The sequence below is a fragment of the Sceloporus undulatus genome, chromosome 4 (genome assembly GCF_019175285.1).
Source record: "Sceloporus undulatus isolate JIND9_A2432 ecotype Alabama chromosome 4, SceUnd_v1.1, whole genome shotgun sequence".
Taxonomy (NCBI): Eukaryota; Metazoa; Chordata; class Lepidosauria; order Squamata; family Phrynosomatidae; genus Sceloporus; species Sceloporus undulatus.
Window position 1 is genome coordinate 82,645,211 of NC_056525.1, and position 8,017 is coordinate 82,653,227.

An 8,017-nucleotide genomic window follows, 5' to 3' on the forward strand; every position below is an offset into this window, starting at 1 on the left:
ATATGTAGATTTGTGAGATATTTACCTTTCGCTCTCAGCTTTGGTGCCAGAACAAACTGCAAATCCCAGAATTGAATAAGATGGAGCCATGAAAGTTTAAGAGGTGTCAAACTTCAGCAGCTGAGTGAGCTATTTGCTTCAGGTTGCTGAGGTTAACTCATAAACAGGCAGCAAGTTGTTAATGTTTTTTTATAGTGAGAAGGAAATAATTTTTTATGCCTTCAGTATATAAGTTGCCTTTTGGTTGATGCACTTTGGCCTTTGGGGAAGAGGTTGCCCTGTGCTGCTCTGCAGCCAATCTTTCAGAAACACGTGGTATCTCAGACACATAATACTGGGCAGCAGTGATTCTGGATCTCTGTTTACCATTAACCATTTCCTTTAACGTTATTAATTTAAATAACAAGATCAAATCAAATTTTAGTCTCAGATCCAAAATTAAATCTGGTAGAGATATCTGATAGAGAACATGCCAGATATCTTCAATCAAAGAATGGGCAACTGCTCTGCCTCAGGCAGCAAAGTATCTTATGACACACTTAATTACCATGAAGATCTTCCTGTCAATTGGGCCCCTTTTCCTTTTAAAAAATTTTTTTATTGACACTAAAATTCATAAAAGAACTTTATCCACATGAAAATCATGTAGCCCTCCAGATGTTATCAGATTGCAACTCCCATCTGCCTCAGCAGCATAGCTAATGATACACTATTAGGAATTGCAGACCAACATCTTGCGTTCTTAATGAGGAAAGTTTTACAGCTGTTTATAATTTTACATTATGTTCTAGTCTTTTTTTGTACATTTTTCTTAGTGATTAGGGTACATCTATTACGTATATGTAAATCTGTAAACTGCTTTAAGAGTCTTACTAGAAAGACAGAATAGAAATGATATTTATATTGTATCCTAATTTCTTGCCTCCTGTGAGACATTTTTCTGAACTAATCCCTAAAATACTTGTTTTGTGGCAGTCTTGACAGAACATGACAATGCTGTTGACAAGGAAGAATTGGGAATCTGCATCTTGAAACTTGGCAAAACCTGATTTAGCACTTAAGAGAAGGTAGATTTTTAAAAAGCACAAATTAAAGTAGCAAAAAATGTCTTGCAGATTACACATTTTAAGGGTTAAACCTGAAGGATACCTTAAAAAAAACAGGACTTATTTGGGTCAGTGGGTCTGTTATGAAGAAAACAGAGGTAGGTAACTGCCACCAGAGAATCAAAGAATCCTAGAGATGGAAGAGGCCTCAAGGGCCACTCCACTCCAACCTTCTGTTGTGCTGGAATTCACAGTCAATCCACCACCAAGAGATGTCCATCCAGCCTCTGTTTAAAAATCTCCAAAGAAGGATGGCCAAATGTTGGACGTGCTTTGATTGTGATGCAACCAGATAGCAAACAACAGCTACGAAAATTTGCTCCTATACACAACAATTAAAAATACAGGAGCTGTCTCTAGTTTTCACTCTGTCAACTTAGGAAGCAATCAGGCATGTGGAGCGGGATATCTTTTCAATGTAAATGGATGTGTCTGTTATCTGTATAGTGAATGAACTTGGAAAGTTAAATTGTTCAAATTCAGCTCTCAGAATTGTCCATTGAACATGGCCAGTGGTGTTCTGGGGTGATCAGTTTTATTTTAAAAAGTAATGTCAGTCCCAATGTCAGTCTCAGATGTTAACTTGCTAAGCGTGTAAATTGACACATTCCCCCCACCCCATTATTTCCCCAGTTCTTTTACTACAGGTTGAGTATCCCATATCTGGAATTCCAAAATAATCCAAAATTGTGATGAGTGGTTGAGACAGTGACACCTTTGCTTTCTGATGATTCAGTGTACACAAACTTTGTTTCATGCACAACATTATTTAAAATATTATGTATAAAATTACCTTCAGGATATGTGTATAAGATGTATACAAAACAGAAATGAATTTTGTGTTTAGAGTTGGGGCCCGTCTCCAAGATATCTCTTTGTGTATAAGCAAATATTCCAAAATCCAAAAATTATTTTTTAAAAATCTAAAATACAAAACATTTCAGGTCTCAGGCATTTAAGATAAGGGAGATACACCCTGTAGTTGCATGATATTACTAAAGCATTTTTAGTGTGGCTTGTAATGATGGGAAAACCTTTAGTTGTTGAAGCTGGTCCTCTGGGTTTAGTTGATACGAGTCTCTTTATGAGTATCTGTTCTGGAAGTGGGAAAGGGGAGCCCATTCTACAAGAGTCTGGGCCTATTCATATTTACAAGACGGGGAGCATTTTTTAAACTGAATTCACAACATCTTAATTCCAAGTGTCACCCCAGCAAATAGAACAATGTGGAGGAGGTGAGATATGAGGATGATAAGTAATGTGAGGAAAGCACTTTGACTAAAATGTTACTCTCTTGTGAAGTAGCTATTCAAAGAAAAGGGATTTATTTATTTATTTTAAAAAATATGGAAAGCTTCACAAATTTGTATGTCATCCTTGTGCAGTGGCCATACTAATTTTCTCTGTATCGTTCCAATTTTAGTATATGTGCTGCCAAAGCAAGCACAAAGAAAAGGGATTTTTAAAGTATGGTACTGTATAAAACAGCCATGTAAGACAGTCATATTCCACTTTGGTAGTCCAAACTAGATTAGGCCCACTGAATCCATTGTTAAAAGATGAGTCAACACTTACTTATGTACCATTGACTTAATTGGTCTAATTTAGTTGGGAATGGGACTTTGTTGATGTTACACTCCTTCAGGTTGACTCTGACCCCATCTGGTGACCCTACTGGAAGATTTTATTGGCATGTTTTATCCAGAGGTAGTTTGCCATTTCCTTCATCTGAATTTAGCCTAAAGCATCTGGGACCCATTCATATTAAACAATTCTAGTGCTATTATTCTGCTTTAAATGCCACCCAGTCCCTCTATGTGCAAGACAAGGGCCAAAATACCCTAAAGACACCAGATCCTGTCTGATCTTGGAAGCTAAGGAAGGTCAGTCCTGGTGAGCACTTGGATGGAGGGCCACCAAGGAATACCAGGGCTATAGTTCAGAGGAAGCAGCTGGTAAAACCACCTGAGTATTCTTTGCCTAAGAAAACCCTATGAAATTCATGGGGTTGCCATACATCAGCAGGTAACTTGAGGACACATACACATATACATACATATGCACGATGCCTCAATTATGTGTGTGTGTGTGTGTGTCTATTTGGCTTTTGGGGGGCACATTTTCTTTTATTAATAATTTACTTGCAAAAAAATGACTTGTGTGGCTTAGGTTAACTTGGTATGAATTTTCTTCTTATATCTTCCATTGAGTTCCTCTTGAAGGAAAGTTTTGTTAGTATAGCAGCAGTTGAAATAATTAAATTACAACCGTATGTACTTAGTGATATCACAGACTTAATTTTGTAGGGTTAGTTATATAAACATGAATTTTGTTTTTAAGAGATTGGGTTTCATCTTTGAAAAAGGTTGAAGCACTCAGAACTATAAAAGCAAATTGCCCCCTCCCATTTATTTTTTCCAAAAAACAATCCGTGGGCCTGTACAGATAGGCCAAAATAAAGCTGCGTCGGGTCACTTTGGAGTCACTGTTTAAATGACACACACATTTTAAGAGGCCAGAAGTGGCGCCAAAGCTGCACTCCTGTCCTTAGGACTAGAGCATGGCTTTGGTATGGCTCCTGGCCTCTTGGGGTGCATGTATCGTTTAAACAGCATACCTCTAAAGTGACCCGAAGCAGCTTTATTTTGGCTTGTCTGTACGGGCCCTAAGTCTTGTCCACCTCATACTTCCTTCAGACTTCCATGAAGTGGCAAGATGCACATGAGTACAAAGCTCCTGCATCTTGAATCGTTGTGTAGGAGAGGAAATTCCAATTTCAATTCTGTCTTGTACAGAATTTTTAAAAGTGCACAGATCCTGCACTTTTTGGCAGTTGTCCTCCCTAATAATGTGTCCAAATCCATTTCTCATTTGCTTTTTGGGGAAGTGCCCAATTAATGTTTTACAGACAGCTGACCAAAAGTAAATAAATAACTGCACAAACCCATACCACACCGATTGATGGAGGTTTGTTCAGTTGCAAAAAAGCTCTGCCGAGTTTAATTACTCTAGACAGGAAATACTGTCCATAGTATGTCCATATCATAGTTATAGTTATACAGTTGGCCCTTGGAACTCGTGGGAGATCCGTTCCAGACCTCCTTGTGAGTTCCAATAGGCTTGAATGGGGCACGTGCATGTGGGGTGTTCACCATGGGCACGTGTCCCATTCGTGTTAATGACAGTCGCCCCTCTGCGGATTTCCAAGTCTGTGGATCTCAAGTCTGTGGAGTTGGAGGGACGACAGTAGTTACAGTTAGTTATAGTTATTCACGTGCAGTTGTATGGGTATCACCTGATTAAAATTTGTATATGTGACCACTGTGTTCAAAGGTATTTTTCTGGTGCCTTTGCTTCCAAATACAGTTACTTTGAAGCAAATACTTTACCTTTGGTGCACTCTCACACCTGTTGTGCACAATAAAATGGCCAAAGAAGGAAACAGCATTTCCCTTTTTAGGCCAGCATTAGGAGCACATGACAGTATTTCTCTTTTCCCATGTGCTCCATTATACCTTTAATTTTTAAAATACTTTGGTTTTTTTCCCCGCCATAAGGCTTACGTTCCAGAGCAAACCAGTGAGCATCCATTCAATCAGCTTTAAGTAGCATGCTGGGTTGATTGCATTTCTTATGTCTAGCAGCAGATAGAATTTTCTCAAAATATTTAACCTGGTTACTTGCAAGGTCTTTATGTTTTTCTTACAAACACGCAATTAATCACCCTAATTGTTCAATTACCCAGAAGCCCAGGATATGATACCATTTTTAAAAACAAAGTAGATGGAAGTCTAAATATCTGGAGGTGAAAAGTTCTTCTTGGTAAGTAAAACTGAATTTATTTAATTTCCCCCCCTTTCATTAAGGTAAAACTTACTATGGTAACAAAAAAAATATTGTAATAATATTTGTTCAAGTGTGCTTTGAAATTCTAGACTCTTACTCTCACATTATGGTTTGAATCCCATGTAATTATGAATTCCTTGCGCTTTTCTTAAATGTAGACATAGTGAATTCATGTTAGTTACTATAGATCTCCTATTTCTATACTTTTCATATCGTATCCAAACACATCTCTGTGTGTTCACTGGTTCCGATACTGAATCAGATAGGCATGGGAAAGCTTATAAACAGGTATTCCTGTGTTTTCAAGGCCAAATCAAAATATGTACACCATCAAGGTAGAATTCCCAGTGATTTTCTCATTATTACGATGATCATCTTATCATTTGGGCTTCCTTTGTCTCACAGTGCAAATACAGTTCTGTTTGTGAAGTCAAAGGCTTTCCTGGCCAGCATCCATAGTTTTTTGTGGGATTTTCAGGCTATATGGTCATGTTCTAGAAGAGTTTATTCCAGATGTTTTGCCAGCATCTGTGGCTGGCATCTTCAGAGAAGGCTGGCGCCCTCATTTGCTGTGGTCTGTAAAGCGCCACAGTGACAAATTTAATATGCTAGAAGCCAAAAAGTTCAAATCTCACTTTAGGCCCAAATGTAGGAGGGGAACATATGGTCCTTCAGATGCTGGACTGCAAGTCCTATTCTCTTTGACCAGGCTGGGACTATATGGAAAGTTGGAGTCTAACAAAATTTGAGGATCACGATGATGAAAACTTTCCTTCTTAAGGCTGCTACCACACTGCAGGATTAATTCAGTTTGATACCACTTTAACTGTCATCACTCCATCTTATGGAAACTTGGGATTTATAGTATGTTGTGGCTCCTGAGCTCTCAGAGGAGGATTAGTATCTCCCCAAACTACAAATCCTAGAATTCCATAGCATTGAGCACTGAGTTAAAGTAGTGTCAAACTGCATTAATTCTACTGTATAGATGCATTTTCCAGAACACATCTAACATTTCAGCCTTCTGTCCAGGAGGGATTCGAAAATGTCCTCCATTTTGAGCATGACTAAGAATCATGAATTTATATTTCTATGATTGTCTTTAGCTTTTCATTTTGTAAAATCAAACTTTTTTCTTGAATGTCCTAATTTTGTGGTGTCTCATCCTCCTTTATGGTTCAGAGATCTGATCACACTGCATATATTCCATATCTTTATTCATAGTCCATTGCTTGTTGAACAGAGTAGAGAGAACGTAGAAGAGATTTCTTTCTTTTTTAAAATCTCACATACAGGTGAATATGATCAGTGTTTCAAATGGTGTTATACAGATCTTGCATTAATGTGGTGGTGGCGCATGACACACAAGGCTTTTGAGTGTTAACATTTGCTTGCTGGAGTGGTACTGTCATGGTGGGACAGTGAAAATATGACCTTTAAGTCATTCATTCTTTGTGGTATGTGACAGTGGTCCTCATCCACTTTGGAATTGCCTTGTTCTTATTATAAACCAAGTAGTAGTGATTTACTAGTGAATTCCAAACACACCCTAATTTAAGGGGTCATCAGTAAGCCCACGAAAGAATCCTTAGGAAACAACTCCACTAAGGCAAGGCCCCCAAGGTTCATTACCATCTTTTAGTAGATGACAGACTGTGTAGCAGTGTGCTGAAAAACTGACAACCTTACAGCCAAATTTCTGAAGAATAAGGAACGACACAGACCCAGTTCAAGTTCTATATATGTTTTTAAACTGTCTAAGAGGCGTTGAGATAAGTTTAAAATAAAATCATGCCATTATTCACTGAACTTGTCTGGTGCTTCAGATAGCACTGTCCTCCAATTATAGACCTCCAGTTATAAAATTATAGTTCTCCTACCCCAGTGCTGCTTCTGCCGTCTTGGAATATTTGTTGAGGAAAAAATAGCTGCACAGTGCCTCCTAACCAAGGCACTGCTGATCAGGAGTCCTCTGTGGGGGAAAAGCTCTAATGTTTTGCAATTTTTAGTATAGTTGTAATGTATGTGTTTTAGATTTGTTTTTAAATTTTATAGGCTGGTTGTAGAATTTTATTGAAGAGACTCTCCTAAGCCAATGAATGAATTCAATGAGATGGCATCAGCAGGAATACCACCATATAATGAACATAGAAACAAGCAAAAACTCCTAGCCTCTAGTAACATGGCTATCAATAGAGATCAAATGGATATGTATACAAAATATGTTTTTACACAGCAGGAATTCTTGGTTCTTCTCATACTAATTCTCTCCAGGGACAATCCAATATGTTTTACTGCAAGAGGTAAAGTACAAGATTGTAAGGGACATCCAACCTGTAATAAAATCAAAAGAAATTACAGATACAGTCGGCCCTTCTTATACACGGATTTTTTATACACGGATTCAAGCATACACGGTTTGAAAATGTTCAAAAAAAAGTATACATTTCAAATATCAAACCTTGATTTTCCATTTTTTATAAGGGACACCTTTTGCTATGTCATTATATTTAATGGGACTTGAGCATACACGGATTTTGTTATACATGGGGGATCTTGGAACCAAACCCCAGCGTATAACAAGGGTCCACTGTACACTTAAGCAATGGTCTCTGTAGGATTAGGCCCATGTTATATATATAGTACATATATATTTTCCTTACAATGGTGTTTTTAAAAATAGTTTTACAAATAAACAATAGGGTGAGTCAGAGGCTCACAAGGATGTTGCTGCCACCACTGAACACCTGCTGTCTCAGGCAGTCCCTCACTCTGTCTAATGGTAGGACTGGTCCTAATGCTTTCCCCTCTCCTTTCTCTTTAAATGCACTTCTCTCTCCTCTTAGCAGCCTCACCTCATTATTTATTGCTCATTTGTAACTACCTGTACTTTTAAAAGAACATCATTGTAGAGCAAGGATATACAATATCCTTGGGCCTAGTACTACAGAGACCGTTGCTTATTTTATGCATATCTGTAATTTCATTTGATTTTATTATAGGTTGGGTCTCTCTTATCCATAATTTCAAAATCCCAAAATATTCCCCAAACCAAAACTTTTTTC

General features: G+C 37.9%; 1 non-coding gene across 1 annotated transcript; it reads right to left on the minus strand.

The window, feature by feature from the left end:
• Positions 1-2,446: 2,446 nt before the first annotated feature.
• LOC121930202 lies at positions 2,447-2,553 on the minus strand. Its single transcript, XR_006103858.1, has one exon. It is a non-coding gene; the product is annotated as a U6 spliceosomal RNA (small nuclear RNA).
• Between the last annotated feature and the right edge of the window lie 5,464 nt (positions 2,554-8,017).